The sequence below is a fragment of the Gadus chalcogrammus genome, chromosome 15 (genome assembly GCF_026213295.1).
Source record: "Gadus chalcogrammus isolate NIFS_2021 chromosome 15, NIFS_Gcha_1.0, whole genome shotgun sequence".
Lineage (NCBI taxonomy): Eukaryota > Metazoa > Chordata > Actinopteri > Gadiformes > Gadidae > Gadus > Gadus chalcogrammus.
In genome coordinates, this window is record NC_079426.1 from 18,298,923 (window position 1) to 18,319,289 (window position 20,367).

Consider the following 20,367-nt stretch of genomic DNA (forward strand, 5'->3'; position numbering starts at 1 on the left):
ACTGCTCTGACTTTCAGATTTATCCCCTGAATAGTGCACTGCAGTAGTCCGGCCCGGAGGGAGGAAACCAACAGCAGCATCTGGCCAATAACACAGAGTGGTGCAGGGTTGAGATAGAGTTTAAAGTATGGCCAGACTGAGCTGGAGAGCATCTTGGAAATGAAAGGAAAGTACTGGATTTTCAGAAGTTGAAGCACATTGTTTTTTGCTGCGTTGAGCTGGAGGAACTTATTTATTGACAGCCATGATCTACTGGTACTAGACCACATCGACTGGTACTAGACCAAATATACTGGTGATAGAGCACATCTACTGGTACTATACCAAATCTACTGGTAATAGACAACCTATACTGGTACAGGTCCACATCTACTGGTAATGGACCACATCTACTGGTTCTAGCTCATATCTACTGGTTATAGACCACATCTACCGGTGCTAGCCCAGTTCCACTGTTGACAGCCCATAACAACTGGACCTAGCCCACAACATTAAGATTTAAAGATATACTTGGATGAATGACATTTGTGATGGCCTCCGTCCTTCAGTTCCAAATAAGATAAAATCATACATACAGCATAGTCTAAAACATCACCTCTCAACAACAAACAGCTTTCATGCAACGGTTTGCGTTAGAGTCCGACCGATATATCGGTTGGCTGATTTTAAAAGCCGATATTGCCCTATCACAGATATATGCAATCCAAAATGGCGGCCAAGGGCAGGTGTGGTTTGTTAGGCTCCACACCTCTCCTTGGTGTAACCCATATGGAATATAGGGCTACTAAACCCATGATTATTTAAAGATGCAATTGCATGAGTTCTCCAGTAGGGCGTGCTCAACATGATTCCAGTAACAGGAAATTGCACGTGAGCACCCCGTTTCGAGGGGGTCACCTTGAACCGTAACACTGGAAAGACGTTAGAGAGGTATTAAGCACAAAAGAGAATCTCCCGGTATAAAAACGCCCTAAATTAATATTTCTACCTTGATTAATTCAGTCATAAATATTTCCATGGTATTAATAAGGTGTTGTTTTATCAGGATCTGATCATTGAAAACACAGGAAACTACCGTGAATTATATTATTCACTTGAATCTCCGGTGAGTGTGGCACATGCCAATGCTAATGTATTGTTGCTTAGTACTTTAGAGAACAAAATACTATAAATGCTGTTTGAGTTCAGATACCTTTTTATTTATACTTTTGTGTTCATGGTGTCATTTTAAAATGTGTTTAATGAATCGCTAATGCGATCGCTAATCGTTAGCTACATGTTAAGCACTAGCTGCTAATCGTTCATACCAGGCTAATTGTATGCTAATGCTAGCGAAGGTCAAGCACTATGCTAAGGACGCACCTTAGTAGAGCAGCTCAGACATGATGATGAAACCTTAAAGGAGCAATGCGTTTATTTTGATGTTACCGAAGGACATTGTTTTGCATACTGTAGTGCACTTGTTAGATAAGTTTAAGAATAATTTCATTCAATTTAATGGTTAAAACATAAATATGCATACAAATAATTTAAATTACAAATGTTAAGCTAGAAACATGGTTTAAAAAGATAAATAATTAATTGTTTGATTAAATACTGAGACATATTGTAATTCAAGATTAGTATTTCATTCTTTGTGGTTTAAATACTAATTGTTCTAATAGGTGACAATTCATTTCATTATATTTAAATATAACCTTGGTTTTTGGTTATACATTGTAATATAGATGTGTCAAATCCCATGTTTGATATAGAATAATACCAGATAACTTACAATTCTGCACTATTTGTGCAGGTTGGTTTTTTATGTTTGATCGAAGGAAGATTGCATCTACGATGGCGAGCTTTGCCCAATAGAACTGGATGGTGTGGATACAGCGTGGCCAGCCGTGAACACCACCATAGAAGACCCTTGTGAAGATCCATTCATAACAGATAAGACATAGAAATAGATACACACTAACCTACCCGGGTAGTAGTAAGAGAGAAACACACATATCCGGATATCCCCCCCTTGAACTCGACATTCCTCGACCGAACAACTCCGTCCCAAGGAGTACTGTAGCTGGGGAATCCAGCTACAAAGGACTTATTCTTTTTTTTTATCTTCTCCAACAACACTGACATGATTCATAGCATGTCAGTCTCAAAGACCGAGAAGTCAGATCACGACATCGTGAGCTGTACTCTCCTCCATCCGCAGTTCCTGCTGAAGCAACCAGCCAAACTGCAGTATGCTCCTACTTCAGCTTTAGACGATATCAACTTCAACTCTGCTGACTGGGACTCCATCAACAATGCACTTCTTGCTGTAGACTGGTCTACAATCGTCAATCCAACGACACCACAAGATGTTGCTTGGGACATGTTTGAAGGTATTCTCGTCCAAGTTTGCAGGAAGTCCCGAAGAGCTCTCCTCCGTAAAAAGAAGCGCCTCAACGCCAGGATCAACTCTATCAAGTACAGATTCGCAGGCCCTGCTCCTCCACGAAATGTCACCAAGCTTCAAAAACTTAATGACGAGAGAGCTGCCATTGAGCTGCTTCTGAAAGCAGACATCAAGCAGCACCTGGAGACGAATTAGCTGCCATCAGCAAAATAAAGACCAACCCCAAGGCCTTTTACTCCTTTGCAAAGAAGTCAAAGTCTCCTGTCTCCTCTGTTGGCCCCCTACTGGACAGTGACGACCAGCTCCAGTCAGATCCCGTTAGAATGGGCAGTATATTGCAGGAGCAATATGTAAAGGCATTTAGCAACCCCGACAAAGCTAACCTCGCTGAGGTTCGTGTATCCAAGCTTGTCGCCCAGTCAGAGTCGATAACGGATATTGACTTTGACGAGCACGATGTCCTTGATGCTATCAAAGCAATGGGCCGCTACTCAGCTGCTGGCCCGGATAAGTTCCCAGTCCTCATCCTCAAGGAATGTGGAACCGTGCTAGCCCCATTAGTCACTCAGCTCTGGAGATTATCACTCAACTCCGGAGAAATAGCGACAAAGTTCAAGAGTCAAAGCGTGATTCCTCTGTTCAAAAAGGGAAAAAGATCGGTAGCTGCCAACTATCGACCTGTCTCCCTAACATCTCATCTCATCAAGATGTTCGAACGGGTCTTCCGTGCTAAGTTGGTTGATTTTATTGAATCAAAGGATATCATCAATCAAGATCAGCATGGCTTCCGAGCTGGAAGAAGCTGCCTGACCCAACTCCTTCACCATGTTGAGGACATCATGTGTGATTTGAATGCTGACGAGAACGCTGACATCCTCTATCTGGATTTCAGTAAAGCATTTGACAAAGTCGATCATGCTATTCTGTTAAAAAAACTTAATCTCTACGGCATCCAGGGAAAAGTACACCAGTGGCTCTCCAGCTTCCTACACGGCAGAATGCAGCACGTTGTTATTGATGGTGTGGAATCCAACATCATCAGGGTTTTGAGTGGGGTCCCACAGGGCACTGTGTTGGGTCCACTACTTTTTATTTTGTACATTAATGACTTGTTCTCAGTTGTTAAACACAGCAAAGTAAAAGTTTTTGCTGACGATTCTAAGCTGCACAAGAATATCAGCTCCCCGTCAGACTGCCAGCTTCTCCAAGAAGATCTGCATGCGGTAGTTCGTTGGGCTAACAGCAACAACATGGAACTAAACAAAAACAAGTTCCAACTTTTACAACACGGTAAAAACCAGGATCTGAAGCACCCCTACCTTTTACCATCTGGGAAATCAATATCCTCAGACGACGTTGTAAAAGACCTTGGTGTGTACATCGACAAGGATCTCCGATGGCGCCAGCACATTTCCAAAAAGTCAACCGAAGCCTCTGGCAAAGCTGGCTGGGTATTGAGGACCTTTTCAGTCAGAGACAGAGTCACTATGATGTTGCTCTACAAAACATACGTTCGCTCCATCATCGAATACTGCTGTGCTCTCTGGTCTCCCCACCTGCTCTGCGATATCATCATGGTTGAGTCTATCCAACGCTCATTCACTGCTAAAATAGCGGGGTACACGAACCTCAGCTACTGGGATCGACTCAAGCAGCTCGACCTCTACTCCCTGCAGCACCGCCGCGAGAGATACATCTTGATTCTCGTCTGGAAGATCTACCACGAAGTGATCCCCAACAATGTTAACATCGTCTTCCAACATTCACAAAGGCCAGGTGTTACATGTTTGCGACCTCTCGGCAGCTCCAAGTACAGCAGCATCAATACAATGAGATTCCATTCCTTCTCATCTACAGCCTCCGCACTGTACAATGCTGTACCACCAGACATCAAGTCGATCCCAACCCTTGACAAGTTTAAGGCAGCACTTGATAGCTTTCTCCATTCTGTTCCCGACACTCCTCCTACCCCTGGCTACACTGGGGCAAACGGAAACTCTCTGTTGGAGTGGGCTGGTAGCAAGAGTCAATAATTGCTATCTAATTGCTATCTACTATTACGGGAACGTTGGCGGTGGAGATACTCGATATCTTGGCCTGAGCGATCCAGCTCGAAGCCAACCCAAGGAACCCAAGGAAGGAAGCTCCACCTGTTCAAGTTCTTTGTTTGGCTAGCAATCAGTTATCTACCTCTGGACTTCCTACTCCTCTGAATAACACACCAAAATTGACACACTTTTTTTTGGACATGGACATTTAGTTACTTACTCCATTTTCTGGCAGAAGTTATACAGCAATAAAAAAGGCAGTAAACAAATCACCAAGAGGAGCAAATTGCATGCTTACAGCACTCTACTGGTTTTGCTGCTACTAAGTGCGGATATCCAGCTGAACCCTGGTCCAGTAGCAAGTTTAAGCCCTGTTCAGAATGTGCAACTGAACACAGCTGAAACAACGCTGGTGAAGGGAAACAGAACCAATGGACTTTTTCCACATGGAGTCGTTTGCTGATCTACCAAGAGCCAACAGTGACTTCACTTCTCTGACCCATGCGTACGCATGGTTTGGAGGAAAAGGAGAATTGGCGACACAGATGGTGTGGTGGTGAACTGAAGTCAGACGGAAGAATTGTAGAGTGAGAAGAACGATTATGTTTTATCATCGCCCTTCATAAATTTAATTTCAACCCATATCATGCGTTAAATATATGTAATCAGAATAATTTAAGTCAACTGCGTTATTTCTCAGTTATAACTCCAGAAAGATCTCCTTAGAATAGAAATAAAAAGAAATTCTCTAGCTATATTTAATCCCGTCACTCCATACTGTCCACTGACGACGCGACTGCATGGAATAAAGCATCTGTCCAACATGTGTCAATAACATAATATTTTTATGTGACACTAAACACATAATCAAATGAAGCTGATTCAGCTGCGCACACTTGTAGGCAGTCTGTGATTTACAAAGAAAAGATTGCGTACGGTGTGCGTACGCAGGGTTTTATAAATCGGAATATTTTTTGGCGCACGCAAAACTTGGCTTTTGGGCGTACGTACACTTTTAGTAACGATCCCACGCACAGTTTTATAAATGAGACCCCTGGCCTGTACCACGAAGCTCGCTTAGAGGGTTAGCGAGGTATTTGGAGCTCAAAGCCTGGGTTAGTTGTACCACGAAAGTCTATCTCTTTTAGCGTCGCTGTATCACCATGGTGACATATGCTCGCAACCAAACCTGGTCCGGAGCAGTTTTTCGGCTTAGTCTAGCCGGAGATCGGCAACTTAAATCGGCGTGCGCAGCTTCCTAGCCCATCCTCTGACAATGGCATCACCATTTGTGGGTGTTCCCGTGGACCTCGGCGCACTTCTCGTACAGGCGTCTCTCCGGAGCAGTGGCGGTTTTAGGTACCCCCCCCGCTTGAAGGTATTCTTGCCCGGGGCGTAACTGGACGTAGAACCGCCACTGCTCCGGAGACAGAGGGTTTTACGGGACAGAACCGATCCCTTGGCATTGTCTGACGATATTCAGATTTCAGACTTTATTGTCATTGTGCAAACAACAAAATTGGGGTTCTTCATGAGGGATACAGATTCTCATCAGAGAGTGTTCGTTATTTGATCGTCCTTTTGGACCTAATGTAGACAATGCTTACTGTTGCGCATTGTGTCTCCGTGACAGAGTGCTAGAGTGGAGGTAGCGCGTCAGTCTTGAATTTCTGCGCGGGGGGTTCGACTCCCAAGTGACGCGAATTTATGTGAAGCTTAAAAAATCCCAATTCTCATGCATATGGAATACTTATTCACTAAAGCTTATGGAATTATATTTTTGTGCTTATTTCGAACTTGAACCCATATTTTCAAGGCCGTGCTGGCACCACATCTGGGGTAAAATGCATGATGATAGACCGGCGAATTTGAACCCTGGTCGCTGGCGTTCGGGTCTTATACTAATCCACTACGCTACAGCCGCTACCTCTCAGCGGTTGATAACATGCGATACATTTCTTACATTGGGTGTAGGCCTATTTAAAGTGAATTCCCTAAATTATAGAATAAGGCAGGCTTATGCATTTTTAAATCATCATCATTCTATCTGGATTATTGGCGAACAATTCTGCATTTGGCATAGTTATTTTATAGACAATATGCAGAATCTTTTCACTTATACGCATTAGGGCTGTCAAAACGAACTTCGCTATTCGAATACAATTCGAATTTTTTTAAAAAAAAGGAGAACATTCGAGTGCGGCAACTAACGTTCAAATTTTTTTTAATTTTTTTTTTAGCACATTTTATTGACAAGTCAAGAATTACATTTAACTTTTGCCTAGCAACGACGCAAATCAAAGTCAACGTCGTGCGTCGTGACGTTCGGCATTGTATGCTTACAAGATGGCGGGGAGCAGCGCGAGCAGACACAGAGCTGGAAAGCATAACTCCTAAAAACTTAAAAAGCACTGTGTGGAAAATTTTTGGATTTCCATCGAGAAACGGGAAGATTACATCCAGAGAAACCGTCATTTGCATATTATGCTGTAAGTCGTTAAAGTACCACTCGACTACGAGCAACATGAGCGCACACCTCCATTCAGTGCATTACTCGCCTGAAAATCGCCTTCTTGTCTTTTCATGAAGAGTTGTCTTTTTGAGACTTAAAATAGCAGTGTGTGTGTGTGTATTTGAATGATTGAACATCAGCTTCTTCATTAAACATCATTGCTTGAATATTTCTGGCGTTATATCTTACCTATTTATATAAGTTTTGTATTGATTTGGTAAAACTTGTTGCAAATGTTACATAACAGATTTGGTTGACGCGCCCTCTAGTGGACGCGGGACGTAGGCCTAATAATAAGATGGTATCGGTGTATATAATGATATAATAAAAAAAAAAAAAAAAAAAACATTCAAATATTCTAATATTATTCGAATATTCAACATAAGAAGCATTAGAAATTCGAATATGATTTGAGGGGAGGATTGACAGCCCTAATACGCATATAGACTGCTTGATCTATCGTAAAGGTGAGAAAAATGAAGCAAATAACGCCCCTTTCAAGTGAACCCGCACTGAACCTAAAGCGGAAAACCTGGTTCAACTAATTGAATCTAAAGTGAGCTTCGTGGTACCATTTAACTCTGAATGCGAGTTGCGGCTCTGTCGAGCCAGGTTTTCCCAAGAAAGCCTGGGTATGTTCAGCAAGGTTCGTGGTATACCCCCCTGCTTCATTTGCAACTGCTGCCTGACCCACAACAACACAACCAGGATTCCACTCCTCATGCAGCCGACTTTAGTTTACCAACAGTGTCAGAACCATCTTGCTCATACTGTGGCAACCCCGATCGTCGGCGGCTGAGGTTTCCAGGGGAGATGGACCAAACAAGGCGTAGGTTAACGTTCGTTTATTTCGGTTAACCACTCATGCAAAAAAAGGAACAAAGGAGTGAACTCAGGTTCTTCCTGGTCTGGGAATAAAGGACACCGCGCCGGGTCTGGTCCTGCTGCGGGGGGCGGGGTCTCGATCCCCGGCGTCTTCGGCGGCTTAGTCCTGGGGGGAAGCGTATTGGCATTAGCGGGGGTTCGGGTAATCTCCACCCACTGCGTCTTTCCCGTTCGGTCGCGTTCTCCTGACTGGTGTCCACGCGGCCGTTAAGTCCCCTCCGCTGTCTTGCTCCGCCGGGTGCTCCGCATCTCCGTGATTGCGCGGGTGCGCTCGATGCTCCCTCCCGCATCGCTGCGCCGAGCGGCACATATCTCCCCCTGACTACCTGCCCGCGGAGAGGGCGCTGGCGGGGCTCGAACTCCTCCGTTGGATCGGGGTTGCCACACACCCCCCCCTCAGCTGCAAGTCGGGGTCTGCCCGGCATAGGCCTAGGCAGGCGTCCCTCCGGGACAGTGCGTCTGCGTTGGCGTGTGCGCGTCCGGGCCGGTGGACCACCTGGAATTGGTAGTCCTGCAGGGCCAGGAACCAGCGCGTCACCCGGGCGTTGGTGTCCTTGGCCGTGGCCATCCACTTCAGGGGGGCGTGGTCTGTGACCAGGGTGAAGGTGCGTCCGAGGAGGTAATAGCGGAGCTTCTCCACGGTCCACTTTATAGCCAGCGCCTCCTTCTCTACGGTCGAGTAGGCTTTCTCGCTGGCCAGGAGTTTCCGGCTGATGTAAGTCACCGGGTGCTCCTCGCCCGACCGGACCTGGGATAAGACCGCTCCCAGGCCCACCTCGGACGCGTCGGTGTGGACGACGAAGGGGAGGTTGAAGTCCGGGGTGATCAGGAGGGGCTCGGTGCAGAGGGCCCGTCGGAGGGACAAGAACGCCTCGTCGACCTCCTCTGTCCACTCGACCCGGTCAGGCAGAGCCCTCCGCGTCAACTCGTGGAGGGGGCTGGCCAGGGTCGCGAACGCCGGGATGAAGCGCTGGTAATATCCCACCAGTCCCAGGAATGACTTCACCTGCTTCTTCGTCCTCGGCCGGGGCCAGGTCTGGATGGTCTGCACCTTCTCCTCTTGCGGTTTGACGCTGCCCCTCCCCACCCGGTAGCCCAGGTAGGACGCCTCTTCGAGGCCCAGGTGGCACTTTTTAGGGTTGGCCGTGAGGCCGGCGGCTCGGAGCGCTCCCAGGACGGCACGGAGGTGATGTAGGTGCAGGTCCCAGGTGCTGCTGTGGATGACGATGTCGTCTATGTAGGCGGCGGCATATTCCCTGTGGGCCCGTAGGACCCGGTCCATCATGCGCTGGAAGGTCGCGGGCGCCCCGTGCACCCCGAACGGGAGGACGTGTACTGGTACAGCCCGTCGGGGGTGGCAAATGCTGTCTTCTCCCGGGCCCGCTGAGTGAGAGGGACCTGCCAGTACCCCTTCGTCAGGTCCAGGGTGGTAATGAACCGGGCCGGCCCCAGCCGCTCTATTAGCTCGTCTATGCGGGGCATGGGGTAGGCGTCGAAGGCCGACACTTCATTCAGCTTCCGGAAGTCATTGCAGAAGCGGTACGACCCGTCCGGTTTGGGGACCAGGACCACCGGGCTGGACCAGGCGCTGTGGGACTCCTCGATGATCCCCATCTGCAGCATGCTGGTGACTTCCGCTCGGATGGCGGCCCGCCGTGCCTCCGGAATGCGGTAGGGCCGGAGTCGGACTCTGACTCCCGGTTCCGTCTTGATGTCATGGCTGACGGTCGCGGTCCTTCCGGGCCGCTCCGAGAAGACATCGAGGTGCTGGAGGACCACTTCCTTCAGGTCCTGGGACTGGCTGGGGCTCAGCTGGTCCCCCACTGGTACCTCGGGCAGGGGTAGTTGGGCGGATAGGGACAGGAGGGCTGGATCCCGCAGGGCTGTTGGTGGGTGCCACTGCTTCAGCAGGTTGATGTGGTAGACCTGGATGGTCTTGCGCCTCCCGGTTGCCGCACCCGGTAGTTGACTTCGCCGACGCGGTCGATGACGTTGTAGGGGCCTTGCCATTTGGCCAGGAACTTACACTCAGCGGTCGGGACGAGGACCAGCACCTGGTCCCCCGGGTTGAAGGTGCGGAGCTTGGCCCCTCGGTTGTACACCCGGGCTTGGGCTTGCTGGGCCCGACCGAGGTGTTCCCGGACCACGGGCCAGATCTGCGCCATCCGGCCGCGCATCTGCTCCACATGCTCGACAACGGTGCGGTGGGGTGATGGTTGGCTCTCCCAGGCGTCCCGGGCGATGTCGAGCAGCCCTCTTGGTCGCCGGCCGTAGAGGAGCTCGAACGGCGAGAATCCCGTGGAGGCCTGGGGCACCTCTCGAACGGCGAATAGGACATGCGGAAGCAGCTGGTCCCAGTTCTTCCCATCGGCTTCCATGACCTTTGAGCATGGACTTCAGGGTTTTGTTAAACCTCTCCACCAACCCATCGGTTTGGGGATGGTAGACGGAGGTCCGGAGGTGGCGGATCTGTAACAGACTGGTGAGGCCTTTCAACACCCGGGACATAAAACAGGACCCCTGATCCGTCAGGATCTCCCGGACGATCCCACCCGGCTGAATAAGACCATTAGCTCCCTCGCCACTGCCTTGGCGGTGGCGGCCCGTAGAGGAACTGCCTCTGGGTACCGTGTGGCGTAATCCACCAACTAGGACATAGCGGTGACCTCGACTAGTCTTGGGGAGGGGACCTACGATGTCTAGCCCCAGCCGGTCGAACGGGACCTCTATCAGCGGCATCGGTATGAGGGGGTTCCGGACCGTGGGCCTCGGGGCGGTGTGTTGGCACTCGGGGCACGCCCGGCAGTAGTCCTCTACGTTCCGTTTTACCCCCGGCCAGAAAAATCGGTCCAGGATTCTGTCCCTCGTCTTGTCCACCCCCAGGTGAGCCCCCAATAGGTGTGTATGGGCCATGTAGAGGACCTTGACGTACGGCCTTGGAACGACCACTGTTCTACCTCCTTACCCCTCTCTGTACCACCCGGTATAGTAACCCCCCCTTGTGCTGAAGTGTGGGTACCGCCTGTCACTCACCGAGTCCCGCGAGAGGCCCTCGTGGACCTGGACGTGTCCCCAGGCGTGGCGGAGGGCGTCGTCCTCCAGCTGGGCGGTGGCGAACTGTCCTCCCTTGCCGGGTCCTCCCCCGTCGGCCAGGGGGTAGTCGGTGAAGTCTATGAGGGGCGGAGACTCCTCCTCGTCTGGCGGAGGGGCCTGCTCGGAGCCCGTCAACGTGTCCGGGGTCCCCGGGGGAAGGGACACCGTGGACGAGGCGGGGGCATGTCGTGCCGCCTCTCTCGGGGCCCTGTCGGGGGACTCGTTCGAGTCGGACCGGGAAGGCGTCGGGTGGGAGGCCATATAGGCGGGCCGGCTACGCAGCCGGCGGGGTCGGGTCCGAGGGGGTCGGCGTCGGGGTGCCTGAAGCTCGGCCCCTAGCAGTTGGGCGAAGATCGGGCAGTCCCGCCCGATTAAGAGGGGCATCGGGAGGTTTGGGACCAGCCCGGCCCGAACCGTGAAGGTGCCCTTCGGGGTCCGGACTGTGATCTGCCTCGTGCTGTAGGACTCGGTCTGCCCGTGGATACAGCCGACGTCGATCCTCCCCCGGGGGCCCCGTCCGCCAGGTCGGGTCGGACCAGCGTAACCACGCTCCCGGAGTCGAGCAGGGCGTGGGTGTCGTGCCTCCCCACGCGGACCGGTAGGCTGGGGGTGTCGGTCCTCTCGTGGGACCAGCAGGTGGTGCGGAGGCCAATACCCCCCCTCTCCTGTCGGATCGGACTGGCCGTGGGCATCGGATACGTCTCCGGCTCCGGGACAATCGGCGAGCCAGGTGGCACCGTTTGGCCGCACGTGTAGCACCTACACTCCTCTCTCTGGGTCGGAGGGGCGGGCCCTCGGTGGTCCGCGATGGTCTGGTGTCGGCCGTAGGCGGTGGTGCGCGGCTGTGGGGGGCCTGGGTGCGCTGGCTCTCGGCGTCCGTCCGCGCCGCTCGGTCCGCGTTCTCCCCCGCCCCCCACGGGGCCGGGGTCACCCCGCCGCACAGCCGCTGGGTGAACCCTGGTGGTTCTCCAGTAACCTCCACGAGGTCGTTCACCGTCCTGGGTTGGTTTCCGGAGGCTCCCGCGTTTGGGCCCCGGTGGGCAGGGCTTCGGATTGCAGCGGTCGATCCACCAGCCGGTCCAGGTGCGGGGGGAACCCTCCCTGTTCTCAACGGAGCCACCCGCTCCGCCAAGAGCGGACACGAGTTTGTGATACCTGGCTCCTTCACCGAGCCCAGGGGGTCGTACACCCGAGTCGTGGAACCGCTGCGCCTGGGCTGGGAGGCTGTGGCCGTTAGGGGCGAGGATGGACCGCTTGAGCGTGGGGTATTAGTGCGCCCGCCCCCTGGGCCGCCGTGCTGAGGTAGCTGTAGGCGCGTTTTGAGGCGTCCCCGGACAGGAAAGGCGCCAGTATGTAGCCCCCCTGGTCCGCTGGCCGACCTCTCACGGGGCCTGCGGTCCCGAGCTCAAAAATCTCAAGGTATGCCTCAACGTCATCGTCCACCGGTCCCAGGTTTGGTGAGGCCGATTTCGTGGGGGCGGCGTTTGAGACGGCTCCCGTTGCGCGCTGCTCAGCCATCCGGGCCATGCATCGCCGCAACACCTCGATTCTCTCTCCTCCCGCGTTGCGGCCGGGACTCCGGGTTGACTCATGGTCCTCTAGGGTCTGCCGTAGGATCGCGTTGCCTGCATTCTCCACCACTGTGGCAACCCCGATCGCGGCGGCTGAGGTTTCCCAGGGAGAGGACCAAACAAGGCGTAGGTTAACGTTCGTTTATTTCGGTTAACCACTCATGCAAAAAAAAGGAACAAAGGAGGAACTCAGGTTCTTCCTGGTCTGGGAATAAAGGACACCGCGCCGGGTCTGGTCCTGCTGCGGGGGGCGGGGTCTCGATCCCCGGCGTCTTCGGCGGCTTAGTCCTGGGGGGAAGCGTATTGGCATTAGCGGGGGTTCGGGTAATCTCCACCCACTGCGTCTTTCCCGTTCGGTCGCGTTCTCCTGACTGGTGTCCACGCGGCCGTTAAGTCCCCTCCGCTGTCTTGCTCCGCCGGGTGCTCCGCATCTCCGTGATTGCGCGGGTGCGCTCGATGCTCCCTCCCGCATCGCTGCGCCGAGCGGCACATATCTCCCCCTGACTACCTGCCCGCGGAGAGGGCGCTGGCGGGGCTCGAACTCCTCCGTTGGATCGGGGTTGCCACAATACCAACACACGACCACAGGGAGAAAATATGCAGTGAAACATGCAATCAGTGAATCCTGCAAACACAGTGGTCACGCTGAAGGTAAACAGAGACAATTTAGATTCTTTCAGACTGTAAATCATGCAAAGGTCATATGGGATTCAAAGACCAAACCAAAGGGTGTTGTAGGAGGACACTTGAACATTCAAAGTATTATTTCAAAACAAGATCAGGTTCAACACCTATTAACAGACTCCAATCTAGATTATTTATGTTTGACTGAAACTTGTCTTATCTGTAATATCCCAACACATATGATTGATGTACCAGATTATGTATGCTTTAGGAAAGATAGATTGATAGGTAGGGGGGGTGGAGCAATGATTTATATAAGAGAGTTTTAAATATATTGAAAATAATCTGGACACACCTTTGGAGTGTATTGCTATTAATGTTGTGCTGTCAACAAAAATGAAATTCAATATTGTAACCCTATATAATCCTCCATCACATGGTGCCTCATTTTACCAGGATCTAGACGAACTACTATAATATAAACTGGTTGCACAAAGGCAGCAAGCAAAAATTAAAAACAATCTATTCAAAGCATAATTTTCAGCAAATGATCAAAGAACCAACGAGACTAACTAAAGTCAGCAAAAACCTCATTGACTTGGTCTTTACAAATAGAATTGAGAGTGACAAAGACATACAATTTAATCACAGGCCGGTCTGACAACAATATGGTTTTAATAGTTAGAAAACTAACCAAAAAACGTCTAAATTCCTGGAAATAAATAAATAAAAAATTCTGAAAAATTCTTGAAAACAATTTATGGAATATTTCTTGGGATGATGCTATACAATCTCAGAATGTACTGTTGTGATACAATGATGAAAACATTTACCACTCTGATGCAAAAATACACTCAGAAATTGAGAAAGCCACGTCGTCCCAGGGTTTTACCGTGGTTGTATAAGGATATTCACCAACTAATGAAGAAAAGGGATCATGCACTTAAACAGTCATTGGTAACCAGAAATAATTCAGACACACTTATTTTCAAAGGTTTAAGAAATAAGGTAACAAAGGAGTTGCATATGGCAAAAACCTGTTACTTTATGCAACTAATGCTGACTCAAAAGGGAAAAGCTCAGCATTCTGGAAACATCTAAATACTTTGACTAATCGGGCATCAAATATGAAAAAATTGAGTGTGCAATTGAATATAAATGGAACAGTTAGTAATGATGGATTGGAAATTGCAAATGAATTTAATAAATTTTTCACTAAATCAGTTGAGGAACTGGCAACTAATTTCCGACCAGTTTGATGATATACAGAGAGATCTCTCAACTTCTTTTCATATTAAAGAGGTAAATCAAAGTGAATAGGTAAAATTATTAAGGAGTTACGGATTATTTTGGATTGGACACTTTAATTATTAAAAAACATAGTTCTGTTGTCCAAGTGCCAGTGACTCATGTGGTCAACTGCTCCATCAGAAGTAATGAATTTCCTGAGCCCTGGAAAAAGGCAATTATAACTCCCATTCAAAAGTCTGGCTCACCTGACCTGGGGCCGTATTCACAAAGCATTTTATCTTACCGCTAGGAGTGCTCCTAACTCGCGCTAAAACATTTTACGTAGGAGTTTTTTTCTTAAAAGTTATTCACAAAGCCGCTGAGACCTACTCTTACTAAGGATAAATCACAAAGAGTGAACTAAGAGTGACGCGCCGTTGCTATGGATTACGTCAATTCTCGTGCACGAGTTTAGAAGCGGTCAGTTCGGTGATTGGTTGTTCAGACGAGCCCACTGAATCACCGAAAAACAAGGAAATAGCCTAAGCTAGAAATGAATTCCTATTAAGTAGTTATAGTGCAGTTAGCAGAATACACGCATGATGACAATTTTGTGCAGACCACGATAATGACGTTGTAGCCTGCACGTTCAAGAGAGAGAGAAAGCAAACAATAAAAATACGTAAAATCTAAAAGAAAATAAATGTTACGAACTACCCAAGTGTTGACTGATTTGTGCCAAGGTGTTTACCTAAAATGTGTTTTCAAAGTGATCCCTAAATGCCAGTCCACTCGGTTCCACACGGCCAAATTCCTTGTAATGTTGATCGTCATCGTCATCATCATCATCATCATCATCATCATCATCATCATCGTCTGGCTGTGGAATGTTCCTCCGCTTGCAAAGGTTGTGTAGAATGGTACAGTGATTACTGTGCTTGCCCTCTCTGGGGTGAGGCGTATTTCGCCGTGGAGGACATGAAACCGACGTTTCATCTCCCCAATTCCTCTCTCACCAACATTTCGTGTATGTTTGTTGTGCTCGCAAAGAGCCAATACGATGTGTTTTACGCATAGGACTAAGCGTAATCTGCGTAATCACTTACATGTTACACTTTAACTGTGCTCCCGGTTGTGGATTAAGGTAGGGTGTCTAGAGCCACGTCTTGCATGGATAGTCACTGTCACCCAGCAAGTGACACCCAACTCCTACATCTCAAAAAGCTGCCTCAGACCGCTCACCATTAAAATGCGCGAATCATGGGTAGCTGAAGATCCAGGCCACTTTGCAACAACATCCAGTAGGCTATGTTAAAATTTGCATCAAAAACAACCTGCGTGTTGAAGGAATGCACTTTCTTCCTATTGACGAACACGTCCTCGTCTTTTGATGGCGCAATTATTTTTATTTTTTATAAGTTATATATATTTTTTTATAATTTATAATTTTTATAACATTTTATTTCGGGACTAAACAGATTATTCCTGTTAGTCGGGGATGCTATTGCATCGCTCATTAACTCCACAATAAGTTGAATACCCTAACATTTCGTCTCGCAGGCATTTTAAGATTCTTTGTGAATAGGTCTTACTGAGTTAGGAGTCCTCTTGAGGACTTTTAAGCTCTCCTAGACTTAGGTGCTACTTTTAGTCCTAAAATACTTTGTGAATTGCTCTTAGTGAAAAAAGTTAGGAGTCCTAAATTTAAGAGTGACACGCCCATTATTTTTAGGAGTTACTCCTAAATTCGCCAGTTAGGACCTACTTTTAGCCCTAAGATCCTTTGTGAATACGGCCCCTGGTCTCTAATTATAGGCTGATTTCTATCATGCCTGCACTCTCAAAAGTTCTTCAGAAAACAGTTGCTAAACAACTTGTTGATTACGGTACTTAGAAAATAAACATCTGCTGCACCCCAAACAATTTGGGTTCAGAGCAAGGTACTCAACAGAGTTGGCAAACGGCTACCTTACAGAAACTATAAAAATGTTAGATGAGGGTAATGTAGTGGTGACAGTGTTCTAGGATTTGAAAAAAGCCTTTGACACTGTTAACCATGAAATTCTCCTTAATAAACTCAAAACATTTAATTTCTCAGATGAGGCAATTGCTTGGTTCCGTTCATATCTTAAACATAGAGAGCAGTGGGTTAGATCAAATTCTATCTTGTCAACTGTCCAGACTTGTTCAATGGAAATTCCACAGGGGTTCTGTTTTAGGCCCTTTACTTTTTATCTTATATATTAATGATTTACCACACAGTTGTAAAAAAGCCAGACGCCAAATGTATGCAGATGACACCGTGGTATTTGTGTCTGCAAAAACGACTCATTTGGCAGTCAAAACTCTGTCAGAAGTGATGTCTGGTGTATCCCAGTGGCTCAGAAACAATCGCTTGACTTTAAATTATAAAAAGACAGTGTCAATGTGCTTTTCAATTGAAAGAAAAACCAATGAAAATTCCAGAGTAAAGATAGATGAGATAGATGGATCAAGTAGATGGGTTCAAATTTGTAGGTGTTATTTTAGATTCTCAGCTTAAATTTAACAGACATGTTAAGAAGCTATGCAAGACTGTCAAGACCAACTTAAATTGCTTTAGCCTTATAAGAAAATATATACCTCTTAAGGCAGCACAACAATTTATGCATGCCATGATATTTTCCCATAAGTCATATTGTATAACCGTTTGGGGTCAAGCCAACCAAACAACAATGACACCAATAAAATCATTATACAAACAGACACTTAAAATTATGGATCTGAAACCTACTAGATGGCATCATTGCCAAATTTTAAAGAAACACAATTTACTGGGATTTGACAGCTTTGTAAACTTTTCATTTTTAAAACTAATTTTCAAGTGTGTGAACAACCTTGCTCCTGAAATACTCCAATTGATTGACTGCCAATTGATTAACAAACTGAACAGTAGAATTAGAAATAGGGGTGCAACGAGCGGAAATTGTAGAACAGCGAAGCGCAAAACCACATTCGGACAATCATCCTTTCTAGCATTAGGCACTAAACTGTGGAATACACTACCATCAGAAATCAAAACATTGTTTTTAACACACAAGTAAAACAATGGTTGAAACTGAATAAACCCTGTGAACATTGACACTCACGCACATGGGCGCACGCGCATGCACACGCATTAATCATTGTCCTTGTTTTTGTCTTTATGTCTCCTGTAGATGATGTCTTCTGTATTTTTTTTCATGTGTAACTTTTAGTAAAGGCCTAACCAGGGACAGGGGTTGCAAATTAGTCTTGACTAGAAACCTGTATGCATGGCAACTATTTTATATTTTATATGAAACAATGTACAATGTATTTGTCCCTGCTCAATAAACTTCTAAATAAAAAAATATATTATATCGGCGTGTGTTTGCTGATATGCGCTGTTAAGAAAACTTTAGAAATGGTGTTGATTTATTAACATAATCACCTCTATATAAATCCTCTGCTGGTTGAACCTCTAAAATGAATGCCTTTGACAAGCACATCCACGTGACCGCTCCCAACACTAACATTTTTACATCATGATCTGTGTGAAGGATAGTAGCTCCTCCGTATACCGGTCATTGGTTCCTTTAGCTCATGATTTTAATTGGATGTTGCTGTAGGGGGGGATCTAGTATTGCTGGAGGGCTAGCACCAAATCCCAAGGAGCTGCTTCATCCCCAAGACCATGATAGATAGAATAAAGGCTGACATATCTAGATTTGGAGTATCAGCCGATATATCAATGTCGGTAATCTTTTACTCCCTAATATCAGAATCGGCCCCTAAAATCCAGCATCGGTTGTGCTCTAGTTTGCACATACATAAACACCTTTGACACGCATTCCATGGCAGACATCCTACACCTGATAAAGCAGATCTATTAGTCCTCAAAAGATCAGGGGCCGTATTCACAAAGCATTTTATCTTACCGCTAGGAGTGCTCCTAACTCGCGCTAAAACATTTTACGTAGGAGTTTTTTCTTAAAAGTTATTCACAAAGCCGCTGAGACCTACTCTTACTAAGGATAAATCACAAAGAGTGAACTAAGAGTGACGCGCCGTTGCTATGGATTACGTCAATTCTCGTGCACGAGTTTAGAAGCGGTCAGTTCGGTGATTGGTTGTTCAGACGAGCCCACTGAATCACCGAAATACAAGGAAATAGCCTAGGCTAGAAATGAATTAAGTAGTTATAGTGCAGTTAGCAGAATACACGCATGATGACAATTTTGTTCAGACCACGATAATGACGTTGTAGCCTGCACGTTCAAGAGAGAGAGAAAGCAAACAATAAAAATACGTAAAATCTAAAAGAAAATAAATGTTACGAACTACCCAAGTGTTGACTGATTTGTGCCAAGGTGTTTACCTAAAATGTGTTTTCAAAGTGATCCCTAAATGCCTGTCCACTCGGTTCCACACGGCCAAATTCCTTGTAATGTTGATCGCCATCATCATCATCATCATCGTCTGGCTGTGGAATGTTCCTCCGCTTGCAAAGGTTGTGTAGAATGGCACATACAGTGATTACTGTGCTTGCCCTCTCTGGGGTGAGGCGTATTTCGCCGTGGAGGACATGCAGGGGCGGCCTTCCCTACAGGCGGGTTAGGCGGCCGCCTAGAGCGCCATCTAGAGGGGGAGCGCAAAATAATGCGCCCGAAAAAAAAAAAAAAATATATATTATATTTTTTTTCCCTCCTGGCGCATATTTTTGCGCCCCTTCTATATCTCCAACCAATATTTTGACATTAAAAAAAATAAATCTAACATTAGGGTAAAATGAGCCAAAAATCCAAAACGGAAGGGGAACCTACCTCCTTGGTTTCGTCAGAACATGCTAGTACTATAAGGCGTTTGGTTAGAGTGTTTTCAAGAAATGAGAATCAAGAAAGAAATCAAGAAAATGAAGAGGCAAAAGCCATCCGGGGCGCAATTTTTTCCTCCATGGATTTTATTCTTGAATTAATGTTTGTTCATCGTTGCGATCGTTGTTGTGTTTATGTGAAAGAAATGCAGTTACAGGGCAAAACAGTTTTTCAAGGTTGCAATTCAGTTTTCGTGGGGAATTAACGAACTATTTTTTTTTTTTTTTTTTTTTTTTTTTGCGGAGGGGGGGGGGGGGCGCCAGGAGTGAAGCTCGCCTAGAGCGCCAAATGTGCTTGGGCCGCCCCTGAGGACATGAAACCGACGTTTCATCTGCCCAATTCCTCTCTCCATAACATTTCGTGTATGTTTGTGTGCTCGCAAAGAGCCAATACGATGTGTTTTACGCATAGGACTAAGCGTAATCTGCGTAATCACTTACATGTTACACTTTAACTGTGCTCCCGGTTGTGGATTAAGGTAGGGTGTCTAGAGCCACGTCTTGCATGGATAGTCACTGTCACCCAGCAAGTGACACCCAACTGGTACATCTCAAAAAGCTGCCTCAGACCGCTCACCATTAAAATGCGCGAATCATGGGTAGCTGAAGATCCAGGCCACTTTGCAACAACATCCAGTAGGCTATGTTAAAATTGCATCAAAAACAACCTGCGTGTTGATGGAATGCACTTTCTTTCCCACTATTGACGAACACGTCCTCGTCTTTTGATGGCGCAATTATTTTTATTTTTTATAAGTTATATATTTTTTTTTTATAACTTATCATTTTTATAACATTTTATTTCGGGACTAATCTGATTATTCCTGTTAGTCGGGGATGTTATTGCATCGCGCATTAACTCCACAATAAGTTGAATACCCTAACATTTCGTCTCGCAGGCGTTTTAAGATTCTTTGTGAATAGGTCTTACTGAGTTAGGAGTCCTCTTGAGGACTTTTAAGCTCTCCTAGACTTAGGTGCTACTTTTAGTCCTAAAATACTTGCTCTTAGTGAAAAAAGTTAGGAGTCCTAAATTTAAGAGTGACACGCCCATTATTTTTAGGAGTTACTCCTAAATTCGCCAGTTAGGACCTACTTTTAGCCCTAAGATCCTTTGTGAATACGGCCCCAGCTTTCCATCC